We start from the raw sequence: 13954 nt of genomic DNA, 5'->3' as shown, positions 1-13954 counted from the left end.
TGCACGGCGAAAAACAGGTGGACGTCACCTGGGACTCGCCCGATCACGACGGCGTGGAGGAGCGGGGGTCACTGCGCCCCCCCCCCCCCCCTCCTCCCCCATCAGCGGTCGCCGGGTAACGAGGCCGCGGCGACGGCGGCAGATGATCCGCGCGGGCGCGCGGCGCGCGGGTCCGCACGGCGCTGCTGTTTACGTGTGAAACCCTACCCGGTCCTGGACTCGGTGACTGGCACGCCTGCCCAATTAATTACGGCGTGTTTACAGGAGCGGCCGTCGCGCGGGCCTGTTCTGTCGCCTCCTGCGTGCCGGGCTGCTCGGGCCAGACTGCTGGGCCTGCACGGCGGCCGCCGGGGTCGCAGTCGCGTCGTCTCCCCTCTCCTCTCCTCCCCCCTCCCCCCCCTCGCCGCCGCCGCTGTCGCCGCCGCGCCAACCGCCGCCGCGTCGCCGCCGGGACACCAGATCACAATTAGGGTGGCGAAAGGGAGGCAGGTGCGCTACCTGCCACCGGGCGGCGGCCCCGGCCAGGTAACAAGTGCACCGATTCAAGTTGTATCATGACGCGGCTCCCCCTCCCCCTCTCCGGCCCGTTCAGTGCGGCCGCCGCCCCCGCTCCGCCCATCTCCCCCACGGACACCTGGCAGCCCGGCCGGCAGCGGTTTATTGGCCGTATTTTAGCCGGAGAACACGGGATTGTCAGCTGGGACGGCCACTAAGTACAGCCACTTTGGCCGCCGTAAATCGTGGGAGGAGTGTGTCGCGCCGCACAGGCGCCGCCATTACCATAATGCGGAGTATTTCCCTAATGCCTTCGCATTTCATTTCGCAGTTGCGGAGAAATTGCCGGCGACCGTCCTCGCTGTAAACGCGGTTATCGCACGCCATTTCGCGGAACGAAACAAACGGTGGCGGCCAGCAAAACGCGGCGCTCTGGCCATATGCCGAATTAATTACCAGCAAACTTCATCCCTGAATATGGCTTCTCCGTGACGAATGCCGGTGGGTAGTGCTCATCGACTCGAGAGCGGGCTGACCACGTGCCACCATTAATTAGCCGGCCGTGTGCACAGCACCGGGACGGAACGCCACAATACTCCCCATTGTCATCTGTCGGGGCATCACCTGACCCCGCCCAGCCCGCGTGGACGACCCCGCTCCGCATGGCACTGTCGTAATCAGACGAAGGCCGGGGCGACAGGACGACCCGGTGGCAGCTCACGGCCTGGGGGAGGAGGAGGATGGGGGGGGGGGGGGAGGGCGGACCGGGCGCCTGGCGCCGGCGGCTTTGTTCGCCGCGCCTCGCTGGCCACTCCCACCGGCCCGGCGCCGGCGACGCCGGTCCGCGGCGAACGGCGGGGGCCGCTCCGGCCGCACCGCCGCGCGAAAACAAATCGCGTCCGTCGCGACAAAGGCACACCCACGCCCGCGTAGGCGCCGCCGCAAGCAGCGCGCGCGCGCCGCGGCCGCCGAGCCACCGCACCGCCGCCGTTTTTCCGCGAGCTGCGCGATCTGCCGTCCGTTTTCTGCGCGCTCCGCATATGGAAGTGGCGTGACTGTCTGCAGACGCCCTGCCCCTCCCCTCCCCCCTCCACTGCCGCCAGACCGCAGCTTCCTGCCCGGCGCGGTGACGAGGTGGCCGGGGGACGGCGTCGGGCAAAGTCCGCGCCGCTCGCGTCGGAGGTGTGCCGCCTCCAGCATGTTTCCAGCAGCTGGAAACATGCTGCTGCAAGCACTGGCGTCCTCCAGCGTTGCAACGCCGGGCTGAGCCCGCCCGGAGGTGGCAGGCTGTCATCGTGCTAACCAATGTCGCAGGCAAAAAACGCGAGTGTGGAAGGCGACACAGTTAAAACACCGTGCTATCAGCACGATGACGAAGCGTTTATCGCTATTCTCGTGCTGTCTCCGCCACGGAGCGCTTCCCAGAGCGGCTGCATACAAACGCGGCGCGGTGACTGGTGCGCGCAGCCGTCGTAGGCCCCGCTCCCGGTGGCGATGCGGACAGTACCGTAACAGGTGCTTGCACTGGTGCAGATAGCAACGTAACAGGTGCCTGTAGAGGAACAGGTAATGGCGTAGCAGGTTCCGATCTGGATAAGGATAGTGCAGTGCAGTCCCTGGAGTCGCCACCGCCGATGACAACATTGATATGACCACACGTAGGACTGCAGATATGGGGATCGGTGACGATTGCGACGATTACCGACGCGGACTTGATCAAGCAGGTGTGCTCACCCGTGCTGCATGACACAGCACAGTAGCACACACATGCAAACCCAGGGGGACGCTGGAGCACCGTCTGCATGCATGCATTTGAGTTCCCGCCGCATTGCCGCGAGCCCTGGCGTCGCTGGCCGGATGCGGTCGGCGAGGCCGTGCACCGGCTGCACCGGCTGCAGGCCGGGCCGACGCAGCGCCTCGCGCTCTGGCGGCGCCGGGATCAGCGGAGGGGTTGCCATGGGTCGGCCCCGGCACCGCTGGGTTCGCGCTGACCGCCGGGCCGCCCTCCACCTGTGGATGCTGCCGTCGCGTGACGGGGGAGGGGAAGGCTCGCCGAGCGGTCTTCCGCTGTTGTTATCGCCAAATGCCAGCCGACGTGCACTGTTCGAAAAGGTGCCGAAATGTCCGGTGTTCAGGCATGTTCCGCTTCTCTCGGTGTGTCACCCCGTTTCTCTCCGTGTGTTGCCCCGTTTCTCTCGGTGTGTGACAGGTTGATTTCGTTGCTGATAATAAACACATGTGGTGCCGCGTGAGTAACCGTGGATTGAGTTATTAAGATGATTGATACGTTGCTTGTCGCTGCCATCACGGCGTGCTGATCATGATGCAGTGCACTCGGTGGCAGTTGTGGCCGGTGCAGCACGTTTTTACGTCCAGAGCGAAAGCCGAGATTTAGCAGCGTTCTTGAGTTACATAACATGACGTCTCGAGCCCCGGGACCGGCGTCAGTATCAGTGTGAGGTGTCATCGATTTGTAGTCGTGTGAGGCCGAACCATTATACCTTGAACGTTCGTGCAAGGTGTTGGCGGTGCGGTCGAATGGAGTTGAGGACGTTAATGACCCGCAGCCCAGCTGCATTCGATGTGATTGTTGGACATCTCCTGGCTCGAAACGGCGGATGCGCCTGCATTATGGAATACGTGTGTATTTACAAACAAATCATCGGGTGAAAGACGACCAGCGCACGGGTCCATCCTTTTGCATTGGAAAGACATTTGAGCTTTCGAAAGCCTTTTGCTATTGCTGACCATATGCAGCCGTGAGAACAAGATTCTCTTGCCATTTAACACTCCTCTTCATTTGGCAGCGTCGAGATCACCAATTACAATGCCCGTCAAAAACCCATACGCTTCCGCATTAAAACAACGGTACCGACACACTCACGGCACTTCTATAATATACAATGAGATCAACGCTGGACTGCACGCGGCCCAATGCACGGGGCATCTCCGGCGGCGGCTACTTGCAGAGTCTGTAGCAGACGCAGCAGGCCGCCACGCATACCAGTCCACAAACGGCCGCCACCTCCAGACTGGGGGCCGCCTCGGAGCGCGTCGCCGGCGCCGGCGACGCCCGCCGCGCCAGTTCGAACTCATCGGCGCACATTCGCAGGCACCGGCCAACTTCCACTACGTCGACGGCGTTGTCAGCGTCGGCGGCGGGCGCGGAGGCGCCGCCGCCGCGCGCTTCGGGCCGCGCCGGCTCCAGGGCGGCGAGGCGGCGGCGCTCGGGCGCGGCGGGCGAGGCGGCGCCCCGCCGCGGCTCCACTTCGGGGAAGACGAACACGGCGGCGGCCGGCGCACGCCGCTTGCAGCAGGTCACCAGGTCGGGCAGCCGACACGGCGACGCCGGCCAGGTCGGCGAGCCCGGCGGCGACTCCAGCGACAGCTGCTCCTCGGTAATGGACGTGCCTGCCAGGAGCGGATGGAGTCAGGGACAGGCGTCCGCAGCCGAGGTGACCGGTGGGAGTTAGAGAGGCGGGAGAGCGGGATAGGTCCTATTAACCACCTTGAAGCGAGATCCCCATCAACAACCATGCAGAGGCTTAAGTGCGTAACTGCTATGGTCAGTGTTTACTTTTTAAAAAAAAGATGGCCCGGCAGAAGTGCTCGGAATATAGTTGCATGCTAACAATATGACATTTATGCTATCATTTATCGCACGATGAGATAATAAACTAGCGACAGAAATGTTGAACAATCATTAGGTTATCAACGCTAGGTACAAGAAGCGACAAAACCACTGAAACAAACGTGTAAAATAAGCAAAGACAGAAAAAGGGGAAAAAATATCTCTTCTTACCTATATCTCTCGACACTTTTCTTTTTCTTCCGGAGCCGAAGAGCTTATGGAGCCAAAATGCCGACCTCTGCTCATCGAGGCCAACATCTGCAACCAACGGCACGGCTGCGATCACGAACAGACTACTCGCGCTCATGTCTGTCACTACCCTGCTTACTCTCCGGCTGCTCGCTTCCAACTGACGCACGTGCCGCGCGCGCGACCGAGGCAGCCGGCGCCGCCGCCCGCCAGCGCCGCCAGGGGCGCTGCCGGCGGGACAGCCCGGGGCCGGGCCGTGAGCCAGAGCCGCCGCCGCTGCCGAATTGTGTCCCGCGGATGTGTCAGGGAAGTCCGCCCGATCCCCGGCCGGCCCCTGACACGCGCGGCCTGCGGCGACCGCGCGGCGGCACGAGTCGTCGACCCGGCGCTAATGGCGGCGCCGCCCGATCGGCGCAGCGGGCGCGGCTCCCGTCTTACGCGTCATTACCGGCTGCTTGCGGTACCCTGCCCAGACTGACGCAGTAAAGTGGACTCACAGCCCGACCGTTAGGCTGAGTTCGGACCTCGGCGTACGACACCGCGCTCGCTTTCGTGTAGGGGCATGCGGGACCGTTAGGCGTCTTATCGTTACCGAATAATCTTTATGCTGGCGCCGTTGTCTGAGCTTGTCTTGAATTGGTGCGTGAAGCATATAATTGATGGAAACGTGCGTGACATCGACGCAATGTGTTGTAGAACATTCGTCCACGGTAATCGTATGACGTACCGGGTTTTATACTACGCTCATTAAGTTTCTGAGCTTCCGCTCCAAAGCGACCCTGAGTTCCGAAGGAGCTAAATTGAATGGTTCCGTGAACCAAATGTGGCCTCTGCTTCTCAGCAACGGGGGTGGTGGCTTCGCCATGCGATAGGTCCTCTCAGCTCGTGAAGCGAAGCAGCTGTAACACATAGCCGGCACCCCTTACTGCATGCCACCGCAGCGCTTTGAGGCGTGCCGGGCGCTGAGTCGCGCCCTTGGCTCATTAGCTGAGCAGTTATGACCGCCACGCGGACCCCCCAGGTATCACGTGTCGCCGTGCGGCGCGCCGACGGACCGTGACGGCTGCACGTGTCGCACGGCGGCCGCCGGACCGCTCTGCCAGGGGGCGGGGCACCAGGGTGTCAGTTACCGCGCTCCGAGGCGCCCCCGAATCCCGCCCGCTGCTTACCCGCGGAGTGACCCCGCGCGCCGCTACAGTCGACATCGCGGCGGGGCGAGGCCTTGTGACGGACGTGGGTTCGCCGACACGACGGCTGTGCTGGGGCCAGCAGTGGTGTGCTGCCGGGGCCGGTCGGGTACCCCGCCGGATCCGTCTGCGACGTGAGCGGCGCAGAGCGGCTGCTTCGCCAGGTATCAGTGCGAGACTGTCGACTTTGATCCTCTTGCAATGACACCAGTAAAGGATGTTCATGCAACAAACGTTCTGTGAACCGTTTACAACCAAGGCCATCGCCTATCGACGCCGCATGCGAACATCGGTTCGAAAAGCAGCGACACCTGCCATCCCTGACCGCCCAGATGGCCACTGATGCCGCCTCGCTGGACACATGTGGTCGGCTCTAATCAGATCCAGAATCAGCCGGCCGCTGCGACGGCTTCGGTTCTCTGGCGGTGGATCAGTCAGCGGACTTGCACGGTGCACGGTTTCTCCGCGTAGCCGCTTGTCGGAACATTAGCGGGAGGCGTGGGTTCTGTTGCCAGGCGTGAGTGCACGTGGACCCGAGGTTCAGCGCAGTGGGGTGAATGGTGTCACGATGTAGTCCGGGCGTCGGGCCGGAGGCAAAAACAAATCGGCATTGTTACGGCGGTCACCGTGCTGCGGTCGGGGTTCTGTACAGGGCAGGAACATACGCAAGTCTCAGCCAATCGGTCCAAGGACATCGGACGGCAGTGTTAAACATCACATTTCATTTCACCTTTGAGCACAACTTATGGAAAGCCCCTGCACCCCAACCCCAGACGGCAGCGACTATTGTGTGCGTTTCCTTTCAGCCATTGAGCTGAGGAGGAAGAGGGAGTCGAGGGCGCGCTGCCACTCGGTCTGGAGGGTGCGGGTAAACAGGTGACCCACACCTGGGCCGCCCGGCCTCACACATTACCTCATTGTTATGGTAATTACTGACCCGACCAGGCGGATCCGACATCCATCATGACGTAAATCAATATTTTACGACGGGGCGCCGAACTCAAAGGGAGGGATTTGTATCAGTTTTACGAAGCCGACCCGAGTCGTCCTCCCTGACACGTGATCGATCGAAGATCATCTCTGCAAAGCCCGCAGCAATCGCCGCAGACGGGGTGACAAAAATCACCGCCACAGCCAGCCAGCCGGCGCGAAGCATCGGCGCAAACGCGACGGCGGCCAGCGGCGCCTAAAAGCCGCGGTGTCCACACGCTGGCCGTTAATGCGATTAAGTCAACCGCCGCGGTACTGCCGCGAAGCCGACAAACATTGTAAAAGTGCCGCTCGTGCGCCCCAATAAACCAATCAGGTCACCGGGCGCCCGTCACGGGTCACCGGGGTCAGCCGCCGTCCAATCATTACACGCTGGGTGCGTGCGACGGGCGGGCGGGCGGGCCGCGCCGCCGCGGGCGCTGCCACCTGACGAGCTGCTCACGCGCAGCCCCCGGGGCCGTTCAGCGCCAATTGGGCACACGGGCCTGCCCGCGGCCGTATCTCGGGCGCCATCTCCAGCCAAAATGACCTCAAAGTAGATGAGGCGCGGTCGCAGCTGCGTCTGTGGCGGCAGCTGTATCGACGACCGTTATCGCGGCGGGACAGCACTTATTCGGCCCGGCCGGCGCTGATTGTAGCGAGTGCGTAGTCACGGTGCGCCGCAAACGCTGCTGCGTTTTCAGCCAAGGGAGCAAATGTGCGTGTCGCGCAAGTGCTTATTTTCAGGGCTGTAATTGCGCAATTGTGGAGACGCATAAAAACACGTCCCTCGGCGCAGCAGCAGCCAAATCAGACGGCACGGAAGACCGGCGAGGCGTACCGAGTTCACAAGCCAGCACAGGATGCAAATATATGCAGAGAACCGGTCTTACACCCTCTGCTGCAGTCCGTACGCGCGTCCACCCTCAGGCTGGTTATATGCTACGGTAATTGACCACGGAACCGGACGCGTAAGACAGGAGTGAGAAGTGCCGGCCGGGTTTGACGGGAGATAAATGGTCAGCTGACGTACTGGGTGGTGGTTAATTCGGGACAACTGGCAGCCATGTCATCAGTACACGGATGGACGGCGGCAAAAACAACATCCGACTCCCCGACGGGAGAGTTCAGGCCCCATTGCGGAACGAAGGGATAACGCGGTGGAGCGTACAGTGAATGGCAGCAGCGCACGAATATTAAAAATACGGTACCCCTGTCCGAGGTGGCACTGGGCCAGCACGTCCCGGAAGCCATCACAGCACTCATGCATCTGAATCACACCACTGACGTCGAAGGCCAATTACGCCAGCGGCTAGCCACGACGGCATCGCGTCCCGGTGCACTCGACCCTGAAGCTGCAGCCCTCCCCCGCGGCATCCGCCGCCAACCGGGCCGCCTCCGGACCGCTCCTCCGCCCGTCGCCGCTCGTCGGCCGGTCATTACCACCAGGCCGACCTTTTTGCCAGCCATTACCCAGCGGCCGGGGACGGGCCCTCAACAGCCAGTCGCCGGGCGGCCGGTGCGCCCCGTCGCGCGGCGACCTGCGGTCGATACGATCTCCGAGCCGGTGTGACACCGTATCACTCATCGCCGCCAGATCATGTTTGTCCGACCGCGAGCCGAGTAAATGCAAATCAGCGGTGGGCTTTTTGCGCCTGTCGGGCGGCCGCGCGGCCGCGGCCCGACCACGTGCTGTCACGAGACGGGCTGGGTGACGGCTGACACCGGAGCATCGACGGAGTGGGGTTTTGTGGACCAGCACGAGGAAAAGGAGCAGAGCCTCTCTCTTCCTCACTCTCCCTCTCTCCCTCACTCTCTCTCTCACTCCCTTACTCTTTCTCTCGCTTTCTTTCTCTCCCCTCTCTCTCCCTCTCTCTTTCTCTCCCGCTTTCTCCCTCTCTCTCTCTCTATCTCTCTTTTTCTCTTTCTTTCTCTCTCTGTCTCTTTCTCCCTCTCTCTCTCCCTCTCTTTTTCTCTCTTTCTCTCTCTTTCCACCTCTCAGACCCTCTATCCTTCTCCCTCTCACCTTTCTCTCCTCCCATCCCCCTTGCTTCCCGAGCTCACGTCTCGGTAACTGTGGGCTGCTGATTCGGAACTTGCGCCCATCTCAACGACTCGACGCTGGATCTCAGGTCTGTGGATACTGTATAAAGAGGAGAGCTCCCGGCTCTAGCGTGAACCGGGAGCTTACGGTACCCAGAGGGTGGGATTTGAAAAGGAGAGTGGTCCACCTGCCAGCGACATGTGGGCGGCCCTGGTAAAAAGAAGACGTGCGGCGGCTGTGACCCTCGGCAGGTAAAACGCTCGCCGAGGGGAGCAGGGGCGGTTCACTGCCGGTGATGGAGGTCAGGTCTGATGTGCGTTTGGGGGGAGGGGTCCGACCGCCAGCTCCGGCTGGTGCTTTTCACCTGGAGGGGAGGGTTCACTGACCGCGGCAGCCGCCGACCAGCAGCCCGAAAAACAGCGCGCCCATCTAGCCTCTGAGGGAGGGTTAATGACGCTATTCACGTGGCCTCAATGAACCGTTATCAAGTTAACAAAGCGACAATGTCCTGCAGGAGCTTTGATGAGTTACGTCAGTCAGCGGTGGAGTCGGAGTGGTGGCGGCGAAATCAAAATATGCAGTTTATGACGCGCATGCGCCCAACAACTTGCTTCCAAGCAGTGACAATGGACGTTCATTTTTGGGTTCTTTTCTTTCAAGTCAACGCCCATAGAGACAGTGCTTAATCTTCAAAAAGCTGGGAGGCCTAGCCCCCTTTGCCCCCCTCGTTTTCGCGCCCCTCCTCCTAGCCCAGGGGCGGCTGGCGATATCACGTAAAGTAACTTGATTTATTGGCACCAAGTCCAAGATGACAACAGGAGAATCAATAAGTTTGTATAGGGTCTAGCGGTGTCCAAAGAAATAACTGGTAAGTGTTCTAGCTCATCAGAGGTAAATGCTTCAAAATTTCATATTAACCTGAGGGATGTCGTTAAGCATACGTTACCATCATTGCCTTCAATTTTATGGAGCCAATGATATAACGGGCCTCAACGCAACAATGCAAATTAACTACCGGCTCAACATCGCCACCTAAGCGAAATGTATCGTTGCCATTTCCAAACGCTTGTGAAAATTACAGATAAACGGTGCTAACCCATATAAAAGCAGCCCGGATGGCTTTAATAGTGGTGTATGCAGGCGTCTAACCAGGGATACACCACCAAATCTGCCGAAAAAGCGCATTTAAATGCTACAACGGGCAAGTAGAGCAGACTTTACGGCCGTCGGGCGCTATAGTCGGTCATTTCCAGTTCCGATCTCGGCCTTTTTATTGGCTCGTTCGGCAACGTTTCCGATGAACACGCGTCGTAAACGTCGGCTCGTTCTGGCTCGTTGGCCGCCGATCGGGCGCTTCCGCGGCGTTTGCCAGTCGATTGTTGGCGACCCTCCGTCGAGACCGCCGTCTCCGCGGCAGGTATTTGTCTCCGTCGCGGAGACGCGCTGGGGAGACGGTGCGAGACGCCGGAGCCCGCGGGCCGCCGCCGCCGCCGGCAGCGGCCGCCTGTCGTCCCCTCGCTATCATTATGCTAAGCTGCTTACGGGGACGGGGATAGATGGGGAGCAATTGGTGTGCTCGCCATACAGACACCGCCAAAGTGAATCGGATGAAAGGCCTCTGCTCCATAACTGCCGTCGATGATTTCATCTTGATCTGATTCAACTCGTTTCTCATCGTTCCGGACCTGAAAGGAATACTGAGTGCAAACAGTTACTAAGTGGAGACCTTTCTTCAGCGGCGGGGTCTCGCTCAGCGAAAGGTCGCATTTAGAGCCTGGGAGGGGGGGGGGGTATACAAGGAATGAGAGCTGACAAGTTGGTAGATGGCATCAAAGCCTAGCATAAACGGATGCGTGTGTGGAAGTTCGGGTACAGATCGTCATTTCAAGGACAGCCAACACCAAGCCATTAAGAAAACCTGGCATGTAGTGTACCTTGTCGAATTTAGTTATGCAAGTCATACAAGCTGTTGAATTGCGTCGCATCTCTATAGACCTGAGTGGCACGCAAACAAAAGCTACAAGCAAAGACTATCCTCCGCGCTATGTAAATAGGCTTGAAAACAAGTGGGCACTTTCCCACAATCAGTTTTGATAATTTTGTCACGGCTATGCAGCGTGTAGGACGATGACAAAAGCACGTTTAGTCACGTCCTCTCGGCAAATATTATCGTCCCGATCCCCCGCCAGGCGATGTTTATTCTTCTCGGCACAGGGATCAGCGGTAATTTGGCGGCTTCGTTCCCCGCCAGCTGGCCGCAAAACATCGCGGAAATCGTCCAGGTTCCGGAGGCGCCGGCCAACTTTCTTTGCCGCAGCAAAACAGTCCTGCCACCAGCGCTGACGCTGGCAACGCGGCCAATTTGTCGTGTTCGAGGTGATTGCAAGTGGCTTTCAGTTCTCGCATCCCTCATCAGCGGTTGGTGCGCCGCCGCGTGTGTTTCCCTGCTGCACAATTAGCGATGAAATACGGCCGATTAGCGGAACATCGCGCGACTCAAGCGATTTAAGGCCCGGTGAAGGGACAACCGCTGAGTTCGCCTCCGTGCAGTTAAAAACAGCATAAATCACCATCGCGCCGATACTGCTGCAGAAGCTGCAGGCTGTTTGTCTCGATAATAGAGTGGGGCTATAAACGTTACACTCACACGATTACGGCGCGCTGCTCGCCCGCACAATGTGATTCCAACAGCAGCGCGGCATGCCACACGTTAATTAGCTTGTCGTGCAGCCCAGAGGCCACATAAACATTTCACCATCAAGTGGCGAATTAAATGTCATAAGTATGTTTTTTCTGGTACTCGGTGATGCTACCGGTGGGGAATACACGTTCTAACTGAAGCGGCTGCCAGCCGCGCTACCGAGTGAGGAGTATATATATAGTACCTCAAGCCAGAGGCGCTGTTCCACAAAATAAGCTGGAGGGACTGAGCCTTAAAATGTGTCGTAACATACCCCGAAGACAGCCAAAAAACGGATCCTCCTGGATTTGACCAACTTTCTTCCTTAAGTTGGGGGCTGTAATCCGAATTGAGGAGGGGAGGGGGCTGGAGCCTATCCCCAACTGAAAAAGGAACCACACCCCTGCCTCAGACGCATCAACAGCTTTATTTGCCTGGCAATCGACTTTTCCTTGATTGCGCCGCAGCGATGTCTTGGGTCATCTTCGGTTCAACGCCCGGAGACTCAACACGCAATCCAGGGCCAGAACGGATCACGGCCCACACCGTGCATCCGGGGATGGCCACCGGCAGCCCGTCCCCGCCCCCTCAGGTCAACAGACGCGACCCTGTGACGTCACAGGCGGGGCACGCGGTCCGCCCGTGACTCCGCCGCCGGGAGAGAGCGGGGGGGGGGGGGGGGGGGGGGACCGTCAGGTGGCTCGATCGACAGCGACACCAGCGTCCGCTAGCAGGGGCGTGACTCAGCCCCTGGCGACGGGCAAACGCAGGCGACCGCGGGGTCACAGGGGTGAGGCGACAGGCCGCCGGGTCATGACCTCCGGCACGCAGCGCGAGCTGAGGGCTCGTCAGCATCGCGTGCAACTGGCTATGACGTCACGATGGCCCTAGTGAATGGTGTGATAGGAGCGGGCTAGCGGTGGGTTATTGTCCCAAATGACCGAAGTGAACGAAAATTGTGTGCATTACAACACCGTAAACGTTTAATGTAATTGAACTCGGATTGGGTCAAAAATTATTTAATCAAGAGCGCCGTTGACGTGTCCCAGTTATTTACATATGTTTACCGATGATGCATGCATACATATTTCATACCGCCGGCAAAACCACTGGGAAGGGTTTTGCATATTTCAAAGATGACAACTGCGTCACTCATAAGACATACTTTGAATCGAAGCGAGCGCTCCAGTGGCAAACGGAGAGCGGTCAGGTCTCCAATTATATGACGAATCAGCGCCTATCCCATGCCCAAACATCTCGTCACACGACAGACTTTCGTCACGTACAGCAAGCTCCCTGCTCAGTTTGGTTGGTTAAGCCGTGGCCGCTGGCATCGCCGGGATCGCGAACGTGGCAAGAAAACAAATGTTTCTCTGATCTTATTCACTCCGTCCTCCCTCAGGGATCCACTCTGTTTACCCGGACGCCGCTATAACCATCGTCGCTAGAGGTGTTCCGCCCTGCCGCTACCATGATGAATGAGTCCCTGTAGGCGAGATCTGATAACGGCACGGTTGATTATGTTTGCTCGTTCTGTGTGCCCAGCCTGGTGTGAACAGACGGTTGGGTTACTGACTCACTGTGTTGGCCGATTAAATATTCGTAGAATATGTATTAGCTGCCTGGATAGCTACAGTCCAACACACGCTCGCGTCGTATTTCGGCTGACAGCTAACTCGGAGGGCCAGTTCGGATGGAAGACTTACTAGGTGGCATTACCCATGCGAGTACGCACAAAACATTACTCTGCCACGCTATGCACTTTCGGTATTATCAGCCAATACATCCTTATGCACACTTCATCCTGAATCGCTGCAACGCCCCTCTTCCCCGCGACAAGCTGCATGCATTAACCATGAACGGATCACAGAGCCCCATGGGCGGGAACGCCGGCGACGAGTCGGGACGGTTCCCGCGGGGGAGGGGGTCCTGCACTCCTCCTCCAGGAATTCAGAATGCACGCAGTCTTGTCCCACCTCTCTCCACTCTCCTTCATTCCATGGCCCTGGCATGGTCACTGCTAGCTGACAGAGCTCTAAGCCCCACCACACGAAACCAATCCGCCGATGTGGTGTCGTCTATTGCAGAGGCCGCCACGCCCATGCAGGCGTGAACAGGTGATGTCTCCGTCGGTGATCACCACCAGCACACTTGCGTGCGGTAATCTCTCGGTGTAGACAATTTTAGCATAAGACTATGCTGCTGCATGGAAAGAAGGAAAGAAGATGAAATATAGTCTGAGTTCACCCGCTCCTCCGTTCATAATTCCTGGGGAACAAGCACCCAGGCTTGCCGCGTTGGACGCGTATGCTTTCCCTGAGACTGCACTGCCCAGCGCACGGCCAGCCACGCACAAGGTCATCGTCCCGGCGAACTCTCGCGCGCCACCCACGCCGGCCGGGGGTGAATCGACGGCGCCTGCCGCCGACCACCTGACGCCGTCCGTCGGCCGCGATGCGCGCTCGAGGTGGCCGAGCGCGCCGCCCGACGCCGGGTCAGGGTCAACGACCGCGGCGGTGCCCTGGCCAGAGCGCAAGGCGACGCCCTGCTGCAATTCTCCGCCAAGTTCGTTCGGCACGCGCTGGCTGAGCGATGCTTGTCGAACCGCGCGCGAAGCGCGCACATCATCGCACGTGTGACGTCACTGGGGTGGCCAGCTGGCGGCGACGGGGCGCCTGAGCGCGCACGACACGTGCCGTGATGTCTGGCCGGCACCCGAGCCGTGCGCTGTTTATCCACTCCCACGGGCGGTGAAACCA

Source organism: Pollicipes pollicipes, unplaced genomic scaffold (assembly GCF_011947565.3).
Source record: "Pollicipes pollicipes isolate AB1234 unplaced genomic scaffold, Ppol_2.1 Scaffold_2555;HRSCAF=2994_pilon_pilon_pilon, whole genome shotgun sequence".
Taxonomy (NCBI): Eukaryota; Metazoa; Arthropoda; class Thecostraca; order Pollicipedomorpha; family Pollicipedidae; genus Pollicipes; species Pollicipes pollicipes.
This window is presented reverse-complemented; position numbering follows the sequence as displayed.